The sequence below is a fragment of the Macrotis lagotis genome, chromosome X (genome assembly GCF_037893015.1).
Source record: "Macrotis lagotis isolate mMagLag1 chromosome X, bilby.v1.9.chrom.fasta, whole genome shotgun sequence".
Classification (NCBI taxonomy): domain Eukaryota; kingdom Metazoa; phylum Chordata; class Mammalia; order Peramelemorphia; family Peramelidae; genus Macrotis; species Macrotis lagotis.
Window position 1 is genome coordinate 130,664,969 of NC_133666.1, and position 16,649 is coordinate 130,681,617.

Below are 16,649 nucleotides of genomic sequence, written 5' to 3' on the forward strand. Positions count from 1 at the left end.
GAGCTTGGAATTTCTGGAAAAGATGCATGAGAAGCATAGATATAGCCATAATGAGTTAACAAAGCTTACTTTAAACATTGCTCCAAAGAGAATACCCAAGGCAATTCACCTTTGACCTGAATTTGACCTTAAATAAACTCTGATTGCAAAAAAAATGAGTAGTTATGGATTCGAAGTCTTTTTTAAAAACACACAAACCAAAAAATAAACCTTGTTCATTTTGGTCAGGCATGTTGTAGAAGGAATTTCTGTACAGGTAAGTTAGCCTCTAAATTTTCTTCCAAATCTTCAGAATCTATGTTCTATTTCAGGAAGAGTGGGCAGGAAACAAATAATATAAAATTAGCACCTTGTTGCTATTATTATTATTGTAGGAGGCATTAAACTGTTTCTAGAAAGAATGATGAACTAATCATCAAAATTAAATATTCAGGTCAATTCACAGATAAAGTAGGAAATCCACAAAAGGTACATACAGACAATTAACAAATTCACATGATGTGAGAGAATGAATCTCTTTCCTCTCTGCACCACCAATGTCCTATGTGATCTTGGGCATGTCACTTAACCTCCTGGGACTCAGTTTTCCCTTCTCTAAAAGGAAGGTTTGATTAGATGATAGATTCAAGGAAGTTAGCTTAGAGGTCATCTAATTCTACCACTCTATATAATCCATCCCAGTCCATGATGTTCTATTGACCAGGAAACTGATATCCCAAAAATTGAAATCAACTGTCATATTGTCCCTTCTAGCTCTAGTAAAATAAATATAATATAGTCAATGCAATTCAATTGAGTTACAATATGCCAATAAAAGAATCTGGACATTATATTGTAACTTAAATATGGAAAAATGGAAATTTGATTCCTGACTCAAGAAGAGCAAATACATCTTAATATTAAATGTAATGACAGCTTCCTTGGCCTAGTGCATATTATTAGTATTTAAACAGAACTTTATGGTTGTTAAGTACTTTTCAATGTTTATCTAATTGATTTATTTGGTTACATTTAGGTAGTACAATGAATAGAGAACTAAGACTGGAGTCAAGGAGACATGAATTCAAATTCACCCTCAGAGATATATTAACAGCGTGACTATGGGTAAGTCAGTAAACCTCAGTCTCCATCAGTTTTCTCATTTGTCAAATGAAAATAATAGCTCCAACCTCCTAGGTTTGTTATAAGGATCTAATGAGAGATTATTTGTAAAGTACTCAACACTGTGCCTATTATATCACATAATAATAGGCTTTTTTATTTTGAAGGCAATTGGGATTAAGGGATTTATCCAAGCTGGAACACAAATAGTAGACCCTTAATAAATACTTGCATTATTTATTATTTTCACAGAAACCCTGGGAGGTAGATGTTATTATTATCTTTTACAGATGAAAAAAACCAAAACAGAAATTAAGTGACTTGCTCAAGGTCCTATAGCTTTTTAGTGTCTAAGACTGGAGTGAGTTGAGTTTCTTAGTCCAATGTCCAACACTCCATGAATGTATTGGGAGGGAAGAGTTTTAAGCAGGGAGAGCTAACTCCCTATTAGTAGAATAAAGCTATTTGGTCATTCAGTGATTAAATGCTATGATAATTTTTCTTTAAAATGTGCCTTCTCTCTGCAACACTTACTATGGAAGGAAATGGATTAGTCATTCCAAATGGTGGCTGGGTGGCTGGGTGGCTGGGTGGCGCAGTGGGATAAAGCACCGGCCCTGGAGTCAGGAGTACCTGGGTTCAAATCCGGCCTCAAACACTTAATAATTACCTAGCTGTGTGGCCTTGGGCAAGCCACTTAACCCCATTTGCCTTGCAAAAAAAAAAAAAAACCTAAAAAAACCTAAAAAAAAATTAGTCATTTGGAGCTGGTAATTGCCTACAAAGATAATATAGTTGATATTGTAATTTTGCTTTACTGGGTTTAAATTCTAAGTCTGTCACCTCTGTGACTTTGGATAAATCACTTAATCTGTCGCAGTCTAAGTTTCCTTATCCCTAAAATGAAGGGGTTGAATGGGATAATGTTTAAAGTAAGTGTTCTTAGCCTTTTTCTATTATTAATCCTTTAGATGGTATGATAAAGACTATAGACCTTTCTCAGAATAATATTTTTAAGTAACTTAAGTAAAGGCTAGGTTTACATTAAAGGTTAGTGATAAAATAGAAGTGCATTTTTTTCTTCCAAGTTCACAGAACCTTTGAAATCTATACATGGAGCCGTTAAAACCCCATGGATCAGGGTGGCTAGGTGGCATAGTGGTTAAAGCACCGGCCTTGGAGTCAGGAGTACCTGGGTACAAATCCCGTGTCGGACACTTAATAATTACCTAGCTGTGTGGCCTTGGCAAGCCACTTAACCCTGTTTGCCTTGCAAAAAAAAAAACCCATGGATCCTACCCACCAATGTTCCTTTCCATCTCATAGTCCACATTTATATGATCCCAATACCTCGGAGTAATATGACATGGTTTGAGGTCTGATTCCTTTATATAGCCTCCACCAGCTAATTATCTCTAAGTTATAGTGGGCACAATGCCTTGGAACAGGAGTGGGGACAGAGGGAACAAGGATCCAGGCAGTTATTAAGGTTGCAGAAGAAAAAGGAAGAAAGGATATTTAATTGGTACTAAAAAAGACCTAAGATTCACATACCTATTATCAGTCTGTTAAACCATGCTTCTTATCATCAGCATCTTGTCCATTCAAGAAGAATAATAACAGACTATTACCTGATCTCATCCTGCTGTTTCCAGCACCATATACTTCTTTTCCCATGACCAGAACATACTGCATCCTTCATCTTCACTTCTCAAGTGAAGAATTCTGTCTCTCATTATCTTTAACCCTTTCATATGTTGTACTGTATTATGTTATACTTATTTGTGTACAACACATCCTTCCTCTATTTCCCAGTAGAGAAATTCCCTCAATTGTCCAATAATAATAATTAGCAATAGCTGCCCCCCCCCAAAATCTATATATTTTATTTTACCCAAACTTACGTTTTTGTTCGTTCTCACAATAGAATGTAAACTAAATGAGTTCAGGGAATATTTTATTTTTATCTTTTGATTCCCAGCATCTTCCACCATGCCTGTCTCAAGGTAGGCACTTGATAAATGCTTATTGATTAAGTGTTTGTTCAAAAGTAACTTAATTGAATATCTTGGGATCATCTAGTCTTTTTAATGATACTGGTATATCAGGGAAATGCAATGGATAGAGTTTACCTGGATTGTACAAAACTTATGATAAAGTATCTCATAGTTTGGTCATGACAGAGGCAGCTAGGAGACATAGGGGGTAAAGTAAGTACTAGGCCTGGAGACAGGAAGAGCTCAGTTCAAATTTGACCTCAGCTAAGGTAGGAAGTGGCACAGTGGAAAGAGTACTGGACCTAGAATCATGAAGACCTGAAATCAAATCCAACCTCAGATAGCAGCTCTGTGAATCTGAACAAATTACTTAATTCTGTCTGCCCCAGATTCTTTACTTGTAAAATGAGCTAGAGAAGGAAATGATGAAATAGTCCAGTATCTTTTCCAACAAAACTTTTAATGCGGTCATGAAGAGTTGGACACAACTGAGATGACTGAACAACACTTACTAGCCCTTTGACTTGAGTTGAATTCTTTAACCTCCATCTGTCTTAGTTCCTCACCTGTAAAATGTATCTATAAGTATCTACTTCAAAGGGTTGTTGTAAGGATAAATTATATAATATTTCAAAGCATTTTTCTAAACTCAAAATACTATAGGTAAATTCCATTTATTAGTTATTACTGTTGTTGTGATTGAAAAGGTGAAGAGATAGGGGATAAATGGTTGAATTGAATGCACATAATTCAATTCTTCTAAACTGAAGACATTGATTAAGAACTAGGTTCTAGTGATTAAAAGACAAAAACTAAAATAATCCTGCCTTGTCAGAAGTTTTCATTCTAATAGTGGAAACAAAAATGTATATTCATCCAAAGAATACAACCCACTCAGATTCTCTGGTTGCTACATATATAGATCTTGATCCCTGATTGGCATATTTCCTTTTTTGATCAAATATTTCCAAAATAAAATCTCATAAATTGTTTCTTATAAATAAATTTTTATTATCAGTATGCTCCAACCTACTTTTGCCTGCCTTATATCTCTCTCCATTATTTTTGGGGTTACCCATAATTTTGATTCTTTCAAATACTGTGATATTCCATGACTCACAGTCAATCACCTCACATCTTCCTGAGAATACTGATATTAAAACTTTGGATAAGCTTTCTGGGGGTGGAGATATGATGGCAGAGTAGAAAAAGAATTCAGTTGAGCTATCCTTTCATTCTCTTCTAAACTTTAAAAATAACACGTGAAGGGACAGTAGGTGGCGAAGTGGATAGAGCACTGGCCTTGGTGTCAGGAGTACCTGAGTTCAAATGTGCCCTCAGACACTTAATAATTACCTAGCTGTGTGGCCTTGGGAAAGTGACTTAACCTTATTGCCTTGCAAAAAAAAAAAAAAAAAAAAACTAAACTAAAAAAAATAATACCTCAAATCAAATTCTGGAGTGACAGAGTCATCAAAAGGTCAAAGAGAGACATTCTTCCAGTCCAAGAAAACATTGGAGATGAGAAAGGAAAATGTATGATACAGGGGAGAAGACTGGTCCAGAGTCCATGTATATAAAACACCAGGGGTGGGAATAGATGGTGTTGACAAAAGTAATAGCATTTTGGGGAGTTCTTGACAGTAAGGAGACCCAGAAACTGGTCAGAAAGAAACGGCAAGGGATCTCTATGTAGTGGAAGCAGGACTAGATGCTGTTTGGCAGCTCCTTTGCCTATCCCTACTTCTGGCTAATATTTCAAGGGTTAGAAAGGAGTACTTTCAATAAAGAGCAAGTGGAAGCCCTGGGAGGCAGGATCAGTTTCAATCCAAAGGGATCAGAGATGTTGAGAAACAGCTTCAATTATAATATATAGGCATAAAAGATTCTTCCTAAGTAAGGACAAGATTAAGAACAGGAGACCAGTGACCATGCCTCTCCCCAGATTACAATATCTTAGAAGTACCAAAATCATTCAAACACCTAGAATTAGCTCTAACAAGAGCAGTGCAAAAAAAAAAAAAAAGCCTTAAGCCTGAAAAACTACCCCTCCATTCTCCATGCTAAAAATAGATGCCAACATTAACATAAAGCTCCAAATAAAGAAATAGGATGAATAAGCAAGTAAATAAATAAATACAATATAAAAAACCTATATATTAAAAGCTACTATGTTGACAGGGAAGACCAAGATATAAACGCAGAAGAAAACAATGAAGTCAAAACAAATACAGAAAAGACCCCAATGGGAAAAAATGAAAATTGGACACAAGACCACAAGAATTTTTGGAAGAAATTAATTTCTTTCATATTCAATTAAGAGCAATAGAAGAAAAAAATAAGCAATGGAACGAAAGCAAAAGAACAAAACTATGAAAGGACAAAAATTTGATAAGAGAATCAGAAAAAATACTGAAGAAAACATCACCTTAAAAATAGACTTGGACAAATGGTTTAAAAGTTACAAAAACTCACTGAAGAAAACTATTCTTTAAAAATTGCTCAATGTAAGTGAAAGCCAATCACTCCTGAGATACCAAGAAACAATATAACAAGATTAAAAGAATTAAAAGAAAGAAAATATGAAATATCTCATGGAAACAATAATTGACCTGGAAAATAGATAAAGGAGTATCATTTAGCCATCATAAAAGAATTATCAAAGAGAACTTTCCAGATAACCTTCAACCAGAGAATTTATAGAATAGGTGTATTGTAGCCAAATTCCAAATCTCCCAGGTAAAAGAAAAAATACTTCAGTCAGAAAGAAAAATATTTCAAATATCATGGAGCCACAGCCAAGATTGCACAGGATTTAGTATCTATCACATTAAAAGAGCAGAGAACTTGGAATATGTTATTCTGGAAGTCAAAAGAGCTGGGATTACAACCAAAAATAATCTACTCTGAAAAAATTGAGTATCTTCTTTCAGTGAAAAAAAATGAATATTTAATGAAATATTTGTTCAAGCCTTCTCGATGAAAGACCAGAGCTGGATAGAAAAATTGTACTTGCAAGTATAAAACTCAAAAACATAAAAAGTAAACATAAAAGAAAATCATAAGGAATTCTACAGGATTAAAAATTTGACCTTTCTGTATGGAAAGCTGATATGTAAATTCTAAGAATAATCATTAATAGAGCAAGTAGAAAGATTCTCCATAAAAAAAAGGCTGGAATGTTTCAATTATATTGGGATAATGTAAAAAAAATAAATAGGTGAAAAAGAAATCCTCTTTAAGAAGGAAGGAAGAACAGGAACTGGGGGAAATTGTCTCACATAAAAGAGTTGCACAAGAAAGAACTTTCACAGTAGAGAAAAAAAATGGGGAAGGAGGCAGGAACCACTTGAATTTCACAATCAATTTGATTCAAAGAGGGAAAAATAGATGATAGATAGATAGATAGATAGATAGATAGATAGATAGATAATTAGATAGATAAATAGATAGAAATTAATTGGTAATAGGAATCTATCTTATTCAAAAAGGAAATAGTTGAAATAATTTACAACTTCAGCAAAGTTGTAAGCTATAGGGGCGGCTAGGTGGTGTAGTGGATAAAGCACTGGCCTTGGAGTCAGGAGTACCTGGGTTCAAATCTGGTCTCAGACACTTAATAGTTACCTAGCTGTGTGGCCTTGGGCAAGCCACTTAACCCCATTTGCCTTGCAAAAACCTAAAAAAAATTGTAAGCTATAAAATAAACCCATATAAATCAATAACATTTTTATATGGTGTCAACAAAACCAAGTAGGAAATTATAGAAAAAGAAATTACATTTAAAATAACTGAGGACAATATAAAACATTTGAGAGTCTATCAAGACAAATCCTGGGGGCGGCTAGGTGGCACAGTGGATAAAGCACGGGCCCTGGAGTCAGGAGTACCTGGGTTCAAATCCAATCTCAGACACTTAATAAGTACCTAGCTGTGTGGCTTTGGGCAAGCCACTTAACCACATTTGCCTTGAAAAAACCTAAAAAAAAAAGACAAATCCTGGAATTATATGAATGCAGCTATAAAATAACATTAATAACATAACACTAATACTCTGTGGTAGAGCTGTGAACTGATGCAATCATTCTGGTGAGTAATGTGGAACAATACCCAAAAGTCTATAGAATTGTGCATCTCCTTTGACCCAATTCTGTCTTCCAAATAGAGCAAAGAATAGACCTGTATGCTGTGGTGATAAAGAAATGGAAGCTGAGAGGATTCCCATCAATTGAAGATTGACTGAACAAGATGTGTTTTTTGATTGTGACAGAATACCATTGTAACATAAGAAATAATAAGCAGGATGCTTTTAGAAAAACCTGGGAAGACTTATATGTGAAATGATGCAAAATGAAGTGAGCAGATCCAGGAGAATACACCATAACAGCAACATTGTAAGAGTATCAATTGTGAATGATAGTGATCCAAGAAAATTCCAAAGAGCCATTGATGAAAAAGGTTAATTACCTCCAGGGAGAGAATTGATGAACTACAAATGCAGACTTAGACATATTTTTTTACTTTATTTTTGTTGTTTTATTTGGTTTGTGTTTTCTTTTGCAATGTGATGAATAACAAAATATCTTTTGCATAATTTCACAAGTATAACTGATGTCAAATTGTTTACCTCCTCAAAGAAATGGTAGAGCTAGGAGAAATAGAGAAAATTAAGGACTTGATTTTTTTAATGTTACAATGTTTACATTAGCAAAATAAAAATAATTTTTTTCAAATGGATTTGAATATCAAGAAGAAGCATATGTCATTAAAAGCAGAATAATTTCCCAAATATAATCCAATTCAGACATTTTGTACCTTCCTTAATGTGAACCCAAGATATGAATAAAACAAAAGAATGTGAACTCCTGAGGTGGCTAGGTGGCGTAGTGGATAAAGCACTGGCTCTGGAGTCAGGAGTACCTGGGTTCAAATCTGGTCTCAGACACTTAATAATTACCTAGCTGTGTGGCCTTGGGCAAGCCACTTAACCCCGTTTGCCTTGCAAAAACCTAAAAAAAAAAAAAAGAATGTGAACTCCTAGAAAAGAGAACTATTTTCTTTTTTCTCTTTGCCTCTCCAGAACCTAACCCAATAACTGACACAAAACAGGTTATTAATAAATGTTTGTTGGATGAAATTAAAGAAATACATTTTACTCCTATCTTAAAGAAAAAAAAATAAGCTATACCTTCCTTACTTTTACAACTTCCAGGCCACGAGTTGCCCTTTTAATACTTTTTTGCCTTAAACAAAATTGCAACTAACATTCACTTTAATGACATTTTACCCAGATAAAAATATTGGAGTTGGTAGTCACATCCTTCCTAGGAAACCCTCGACAAGAATCTCAAAGGTACATTTAAGTTGAATAAATGAACATGTTCAAAAGCAGTTATTTTCAGAAGCAAGATTACAGACTAAGTTGTATTTTCCTTAAATAAAATTATTCTCTTTATTTCTTTGTGCTTAACTTACTGCTTCAAAAAGTATTAATTTTGTCCACATCTATTCTCCCCTCTAAACTTTACTGGAAATATTCATTAGTTTGTCAGCCAAAAGAAATATCCATGACCTGTTTGCAAACTCCTGATAATGAGACTTTTCATTCTTTCCTTTTTTGGATCACAAGCACACAAGTTCATGACAAAAGTCATTCTGTCAGTAAACAAGAGTTTGCACTCTCCATTGAAATGTCCTTAAAGAACCCAGGGTCACCTTTATTATTTGAATAAATCACCAGATTAGGACTTTAGTAGATGTTCTCTATGGTATAAATTGATGTGTAGGGTCATTAAATGCAAAAACAAATTTGATACTAACTACCCAAGCTTCAAACACAGCAGCAAAATACTGTGGAAGGAGTTCTGTTTCTTGGAGTCTAAGAACTGATGTTAACAATTTGCTTCTAAAATTTCAACATGTGTGACACTGACATAACCTGAGAGATTGAACTAGGTGGCCTGAGAGATCATTTACAGCTCCAGATCTCTGATTGTATTATCCATGGTGATTGAAATAATTAAATTCAATTCTACTTTATTAAGTTGCACACCTATTATGAGCCTATTGCTGTGCTTGGTGTTGGAGATACAAAGAAAAAAAATTGATAATTCCTGTCTTTAAGGTACTTATATTCTATTAAATCAGAATTAGAGTTCTATCTCTTTCACTTCTGTTTTGTTTTGAAATCACATCTGTGTTGCACTTGGTCTATAGAAAAGATACCTTTGTCTATTTTAGACTAAATGAATATCCATGGTTACATAAAAAAATTCCATGTCAGATGGATTGATGGATACTTGTGGTTTGGTTTAGGCACAGATCCCATTGGCTTGCTGGGTTGTTGCAACTTTTCCACATGGAGAAACTAGGAAACCTCCTTCCTGGAAAGTCATGATGACATTGAGGGGAGGAAGAAAATATTGTGGAGGGACTATGGAACATGCATGAACATTCTATGACAGTTTCTGGTTGATTAACTATGGTTTGAAGAGGAAACTCTTTGACTGACTATGGAGGCATTCTCTGGCCTCCTTTGTCCACTGTATCTAGTGAGAGATCATACTACAAGGGGAAAGGTCTCAGGATCTTTTCCCCTCTGAGAAATGGGCCATGGTCCTTAGATTCTGTTTTTGATCTTTTCTGAACAAAGGGAGTATAACCTCTGGGACCTTGTGTGTATCAAAGATCCAGAGGGAGTCTGTATCATCTGTCCAGGATGAAGAAAGTACTTCTATGACCCACCATCCAAAGTTGAATTTTTCAGATACATAAATATACTTTGAGGGCCAAGGAGTAAGGTCAAAGGAAGTTTATATTTCCATTTCAGTCAGTTCTCACATCACATCAGGACAGGAGTTTGATGGAATCAAGAGATTCCATCCACCCCCCACCCAGAGAACAAGGTGATTCACAAGAGAGAATGTACCAAAGATAGTAAGGAAAATTGTCCATCCTTTGTTCTTACTATACCTTTAAAGTAAAAGCTGCCTGATAAATATTTAAATGAAACAGGACCTACTCACTGACCCCTAACAATGGGAGGGACACAAAATGTGGGGCAAGGAGGCTGAAACTGATGGCTTCCTCATCCTTCCAAATATTTTGGAATGTTGAGGTGGGTGGGTTGAGATGGTGTAGTCTAAGTCTGAAGGAACTGAGGCAGAACAATATTTACCACAAATATATTTTTTAACTCTTTACCCCCTTTAAAAAATTTTGAAATGTATTCAGTTCTTGTACCTGAAGTATGAAGCAATTCCATTAGCTACCTGAGAGTAACATGATTTATAACTGAAATGAAAGTCATAAAGTTTTACTTTGCTCAAATTTCAATTCTACAAACATTTCTAAAAGTGCTTACTATGTGCAAGTTACTGTTCTAGACCCCAAAGAAATAAAGATTAAAAGTAAACAGTTCAAACATTTTGCTTTTTTTCATTTTTCTTTTTTAGACTAATTTTCAGAAGAAGAGAATGTGATATGTCTTGGGGAGGATAAGGAAAGATCATATAAAAAGTCACATGACCTACATTTTGAAAGACAGTAAAATACAATGCCATTAGAAAGGGGGACAAGGAATAAGGATAAGTCCTAGGATTCTGCTCTGGGAATTTAATTTATCCGTGATTCTATTGCAGAGTCAGACAGCTCATAAAAAGCATAATTGAGCTCTAATATTTATAACCATCAACTTCCCTTGCACCTAATAGCTTGAATCCAACCCAAAGACTTACTCATTCTTCAGATTTTAGGGGGCTGCAGCTCTTTCTTGGTTTCCCATTGAATATAAGCCTGACTTTGGAGACCATCCAAACAACCCAGCCCAGCAAGAAAATTCCTCATTCACTACCCAGATTTCCTCATTCCCTATGACTCAATGCTTGACTCAGGTCATTTAGGGTTCTGAAATTCAAAAAAGGTAAAATATAGAATTTAAAATGCCTATCTCATATGATTAGGAAATATCCCTACTTTAATTGTTATTGGTGGGTGTGTGACCTGAGTATTCAGGAAGCCTGGAAAGTGACTAATTATTGACTTTAGAATTTTAAATACTATGTTTTGTTGGGAAGTTGGGATGTTGTGGTTTTCTATTTTTGTAGGGGCACATTATGGCCTAACTAGTGCTGTGTGGGCTCCCAAGAACTTACCCAGGACATTTTATTGTAAGCCTTCAACCCAAGCGTGTCAGACTCACAATCAAGTAAGGTACAGACTGTGCCTAATCATTTTGTGATAGAATTTCTAGGACATAGATTAAACTATAACCTGGTCAAAGCACCCTCACATCATTCATATTTCTTCATTCCCTAGAGTTTCAACCAAGTGCTCTAGCCTCAACCTATAGCTGCTTCACTTTAAAGAATACAAACCTATTTTTTAAAAAAAAATTATTATTTGTTCCTATTACATGTAGTTTGTTAGATTTACTACATGTAAACTTAATGTAATAATATGACATTGATCTGCTTTTCCCTACATTTCTTTTTTGGAATGGCATTATTATTAAATAGTCAATAATGAAATTAAAAGCTGGCCCTACATCAATGGATTTATCCCATCATCTGCTCTGTTTACTTATTGTTCAAGGTCCAGGTCAAGTACTATCTTTGAGAAGCCTTTCTGGAGGAAGTAGTGAGCATATATTAATCTTATTCTTCTCAATTATCTGACATATTTTAACCCTCACTTTGTGCTATTATCTTCTTTCCCTTCCCGTTCCTAGTTAGAACCACCCAGAACATATGTGGAGTACTTGATTCCTTACAAAGCTTCAACAGCCTTATTTAAATGAAGGAGGGGACATCAAGCCTTACAAATTCACAGTCACAGTTTTCTAAAGAACTCCAGACCTTACAACATGCTTGACTCAAAATTCCATAGATCTTGACTCAACATTATATAGGTCATCTGACCTAGTCTTATAACCTAAAGACCTTTGGGTTTTGGCATCTGTCCTTCTATTGTATCCTTAGGACACAGAAGATAAGGGAAATGATGGGGTAAGTGCTCTGGTCACCCCACTTAAATGGTGGGAGATATGTGCTCTTCCAACAACTCTACATCTGAACTTCATTTTATGTGTTATTCCTCACCCTAAAAATTGAAACTCCTTAGGAGTTAGAAATGTCTAGACTTTTCTATTTGTATACCCACTATTTAGCACTCAGTACCTGTTTAATCCTCAATACATTCTTATTAAATAATCTTTTCAGTTTTTCCCTCCTTTCTTCCCTCCCTTAATTCCTTCCTTCCTCCTTTCCTTCCTTCCTTCCCCCCCTTATTTTCCTTCTCTCTTCCTTCCCCACTCTTTCCTTCTTTCCACCCTTCATTTCTCCCTTCCTTCTCTATTATCTTCCTCCCTTCCTTCCCTCCTTTCTTTTTTTCTAACTATGACCTGCCTCTTTGTAATCATATTAGGGCCAAGGATCATATCTACTACTTCTTTTCTCATCTCTCAGATAGCTTAATATTAACAAAATTAGGCATATTTGAACAAAGAAATGCTAAGATCTGCCTATGCTCCCATTAGAGCCCTCCTGGCTACTCTCCTGAAATTTGTTTTCTCAAAAAACTCATTATTCTTCATGACATCAAATCTGAACCTAACAGTATCCCTTAGCCCTTAGTTCCCTTCCTTTCTCTAATTGAATAGAGTGGAGGGTAGAGTCAAGACATCAGAGAGTTCCTCTCAGATCCTTCACCATTTAAAAAGGAAGATCCTGGAGATTCACTTCATCATTTCCCACCCTGGTTATAGGACTTCATAATGCCCCTCCACCTCCACTCCCACCAGCACCAACCAAGAGTATTCTCCTCCATCCACCCACCCAACTTTTTTTGTGTGTGTAGTCTTCTTCCTTCCATCATGAGCTTTTTGAAGGCAGGAATCATCTTATTCCTTTCCCATTTTCCCCAGTGTTTAGCACAGTGCCCAGAATATAATAAATACTTGATAAAAGTTTACTGACCATAATAAAAAGCTTCTTTGTTATTAGAGAATTTCCAGACCCCATGATTTACTTCATAGATAGAAACTTCATTCTTAACCAATTAAGCACTTTCCTCATCCTCCTTGACTTGTTTGGGACCAGCCTGCAATGCCACCAGAAGGGAGAAATCTTTTTTGGCAGCAGGATGGGGGTGGGTAATTCATTGACTCTGGAATCATAGGGCCTGGGGTCCAACTCCACTTTGTTGTTTAGTACCTATGATATTCTGGTTGATTCACTTCATCTCCCAGGACCATGATTTCCTTCTCTATTAAATGAGAGGGTTGGAATTGGTAAATTCTGAGGTCCCTCACAACTTTAGACTATGATCTCATGACCTAGCATTAGGTAGGTCCTTTGGAAAGACCAAGGCTCCTTTGGAAGGAGCACTTGCTTCCAGGGATTGATTACTTATTTCCATAGTTTTTGAAAAACAAACAATTGTATGTGGTTTTGTACTTTATTTTTCAGCTCTGATTTCAAAATTTCCCCAGGAGAAAAATTCCTTTTCCTATGCAGATCAGTATCCATTTTGCAATTGATTAACTAGTAACAATTCTTGTTCTGAGATGTTAGCTAAGTTGTCCAGGGTAACATAGATGCTAGACTTAAACCCATTCTAGGCTGCCTCTGCTGATGTACTTGCCATGAGGTGTTGGGGATTATTGTACTGATTGCCTGAGATACCTTATGCTGGCTCAGGCTCTTGTCCTGCTATTCCAGTTCCTTCTGGACCATTCTGCTCATTGGATTTTCTTGGTAAAAAAAATCCCGGGGTGGCTTTCCATTTACTTCTCCAGTGGATTGAGGTTTTACTCAAAATACAGGGATCATTTTTGACCCCATGTGTGGTATACCCTATATAGGGTGTATAGGGTATTGCCTTTGACAACAGTCACCTGCTCAATCAACCAAATTCCAATGCTCATTCAAAGAAAGGAGACAAAAGATTATGGCATTACTTGTCTCACAGAAGGAACTATTACTCCAGGAGAAATTTGTTTGATCAATGAGGAAGTGGTGACCATTGATTCCAGTATTTGGGAAATTGTTGTGATCCTTCAGAGAGAAGCTTTGACAGTTACAGATGCCATTGTGTTGTTGGACCCAGAACAAAGAGTCAAGTCCATGTCACAAGGTCATGTGACTTTTATGTGTATCTTGTCTAAGATCCTGGAGATTCTTGAGAAGTAAAAATAAAAATAGAAAAAAAAAAAGAATTGATGCTGAGATTATTGAGAAAGTGAAGGAGTTTATTCAGTACAATATCTTTGTAATTGCTGAACAGAGTGCAAAGGAAGCTTTCAATGAACTTAGTTTTGGCATATGTACCCAACTCCTTAGGATCCATACTATTTATTGCACCCGAACTTCTCACTCTACAGAAAAGAAACAGAACAACTTGGATCTTTCTGCTGGTATTACCAAGACCAAAGAGTTGTTGCAGCTGGCAGTCAGTCTTGGTCCCAACATCTGTATGTTCAAGACTCATGTTTATATTCTAAATGACTTCAGTCTGGACATAATGGAGGAAAGAAAAATTCTAGCAGAATTCCAAGAGTTTTTAATATTTGAGGACAGAAAAAATTTGCTGACATAGGAAACAGTGAAGAAAAACCAATATGAATGTACTGTTTTCAAAATAACTTCCTGGGCAGGTCTAGTAAATGCTCATGTGGTGCCAGACTCAGGAGTTGTGTATGAAAGGCCTAAGTAAAGTGGGGATGCCAATGCACAGAGGTTTTCTCTTATTTGTAGTAATGAGCTCTTCTGGGTCTTTGGCCACGGGTGACTACAGGAAAGCAGCTGTGAAAATGACTGAGGAATATTAGTTTGTAATTGGTTTTATTTCTGATTCCAGTGAGCAAGAAACCGGAATTTGTTTTGACTCCAGATAGCCAAACACAAACTGCAGAGAATAATTTTGGCCAGCAGCATAACAACCCACAAGAAGTTATTGGCAGATGGAGTTTTGATGTCATCATTGTAGGCTGTGGCATATTAACAACATCCAATCATCTAAAAACAGCTAAAATTGAAATATACAAAAAAGCTGCTTTAGAACATACTTGACTGGACTTGGTGTTTGAATCTCTCTCAAAAATACTTTTATTTCTTATATCATTTCTATTCAAATTCTTTAACCCTATATTGACCATAGCACAAAATCAAAATTGCAAAGACTAAGAAAGTATTTAATGACTCAAGGATACTTCATCATAATAAATGTTTTCCAAAACATGACTTTCTTGTGAGTGACTTTTTCTAGGATAGCCACAGAATCTGTTACCACCTTCCTTTTGTAAATAGAAGTTATCTCCCTGAATAGATGGGCAAAAGAGTCAAGTTGAAAGGCTTAGATTGTCATCATAACCCCTTTATATTTAAATATAATGTATTTTTGTAGAAGAGGTGCTTTGATTTATTCTGCTTAAAAAGACATTAATGCTTTTGGTTGATTTTTTTTTACATCAAGGACCCTTCTCAATCACCTCCCTTGTCCTAAAAGAATTATAGTTAGGCAAAACACACTACACTGACTGTTTCACATGTCAAGGCCACCACTGAGAAAAAAAGAGGTATGTTTCATTCTCAATCTCCTGGAATCAGAATTGGTCATTGTATTAAATAGTTAAATTGTATTAAATAGTATTAAATTGTATTAAATAGTTAAATTGGGGTTGCTAGGTGGCGAAGTGGATAAAGCACCAGCCCTGGAGTCAGGAGTACCTGGGTTCAAATCTAGTTTCAGACACTTAATAATTACCTAGCTGTGTGGCCTTAGGCTTAACACTTAACCTCATGTGCCTTGCAAACACCTAAAAAAATTAAATAGTTAAATTTTATTAGATAGTATTATATTGCATTAAATACTTTTAATGGTTTTTGTTGTTGTTTTCCTTCATGATTTTATCGCTGTATAAACTGTACCTTTTGCTAGCTGATCTCTGAATTCATTCTCATCAGTCTTCCAACTAGAGTATCTTTTCTTCTATCTTTGGCCTTGGATTATATGTCTAGTAATGGTATCCTTGGATCAGAGAATATGTACAATTTAGTGACTTTGAAGAAGCACATTTTTTCAAATATGTTATAAATCAACAGTTTGTTAGTAATGATGAATTAAAGTACAGCATGATGATTTTCTTACTTGCTCCTGGGAAAGGATGACACTTTTCCCTCTTATTATATAATCATTCTTTCAATAAAGTACCTCCTTTTAAACATTATGACTTTTTCAGGAGGAAAATCAATATCCTATAATCCATTAAAAAATTTTCTGATCCTAGTAGGAGCAATACTCTAACCCTTCCTCCAAGAAGTTTAGTTAGTTTTTCCTTAAAAGATATTGAGACATTCCTCAAGACATGGTTGACTCAGGGGACTTTATTTCACTGCATTATCATCTGGATACAAAGCATCCAGAAGAGCCTGGGGACCCTCAGATGCTTGACTGGAGAATTCAAAATGGAAATGTGTTCAGCTGAATCAACTCAAAGGGTTCTCAATGTCTATCTTTGTTGAATACTCTCTTCCATGGATAAATAAATCTTTC

At 35.6% G+C, this 16,649-nt stretch overlaps 1 pseudogene; it reads left to right on the forward strand.

The window, feature by feature from the left end:
* Positions 1–1,100: 1,100 nt before the first annotated feature.
* On the forward strand, positions 1,101–15,183 carry LOC141498837 (uridine 5'-monophosphate synthase pseudogene; annotated as a pseudogene).
* Positions 15,184–16,649: the final 1,466 nt, after the last annotated feature.